Source organism: Alligator sinensis, unplaced genomic scaffold, assembly GCF_000455745.1.
Source record: "Alligator sinensis unplaced genomic scaffold, ASM45574v1 scaffold572_1, whole genome shotgun sequence".
NCBI lineage: Eukaryota > Metazoa > Chordata > Crocodylia > Alligatoridae > Alligator > Alligator sinensis.
Genome location: NW_005842288.1, coordinates 1,095,157 through 1,096,529, shown reverse-complemented (window position 1 = coordinate 1,096,529; position 1,373 = coordinate 1,095,157).

Here is a 1,373-nt window from a genome sequence, read left to right as displayed (position 1 = left end):
ATAAAAAAGACCGCCCCGGGGGGGGGGGGGGGGGGGAGGAAGGAAATCAAATGGACTGCTTTCTTCTAGCCTTGAAGAAAATGGTGATTCAAATAACTACATATTTTAATAACATTCTGTATATGATATTAATTAGTTTTTATAATAGATCACTTCTTCACTGTCTAGTCACGATGCTGATAAAAACTATTAACAAAACACCTGGTTAAAGTAATTCACTATAGATTTCTGTACAGTTTGATAGCTTGCATAACAGCCCAGACATCAACCCAAAAACTTCTGCATGCAACTCAACCCTTGGCTTGAGCATGCCTCTTAGACCCACAGCACATGCTCATTTAATGGTTCAACAGGATCATATCCCCGATCCCAACAATAGCACTTCTCACCATGCCACATGTGCAATCACACCCTTTTTACTTGCCAGTGAGGGGGAAGCTTGGGATCATGTGTAGGGCTTCCCCTGCACTGGATAGTTGAAAGAAGCCCCCAGCTTTCAACTTCCCATGCAAAAGGGGCCTATCCATAAAGGTGAATGCCTTGCTCTGCAACACCTGTTTTAAAAGTTTGGGTCTGTAACAAAACCCCCAGTTTCTTTTTATTTAAAAATACATTCCCTTCCTCAACTATTTCTGACTTTCTTTCTGTCCTCTCTAAACCTTATAAATAATTATAAGTAGTCATATGCAAGCTAAGTTCTTGTATGCTATTATTGTAATAAGCTCATTTTTATATTGTAAATAGTGTTCTGTTACGTTTGATTGATTTTTACTGTTTTATATTGTATTCCTATCATTTTTGCATTGACTTTTATTGTTTCATATTAATATTGTATGGTTTAGGCCTGCATCTGCAAAGTTAACCAAAGTAATATCAAGTAATGTCAAGTATCCATTTTGTAATGTCAAGCCTCCATCTTGTGTCCCCTGCCTGGGCATACCCTATTGTATAGTATGTTGCAACTGTGACTCATACCTACCCCTCCTATGTAAATTGGTTCCTGAATGAATGGGAATGAATGAGGATGCTTGAGGCATAATGGTAGCAGGCCTCTACTAACTGACAAGTAATGACCGGACCATCATTTCAATGACCCAACCATTGCCTTGCATTGACTCACCCAGGAACCACAGAACTCACCCAGGAACAGAGACAAAACCCAGGATTTGGACGATAAAGACCCTACAGAAACCAGCAACCCCACCATTGTGTCCCACCAAACAATGAGGACACCTGGATCTGCACATATGCATCTGAGCAGGACTGGCCCTTGCCTTGGCATGTCCTTCCCTTAGGAGACACAGGTAGCCCACCCCTATAAAAGGGGTGGTAGAGTGTGACCTCCTTGGGACACCCTCTCCATCTGGACCAGC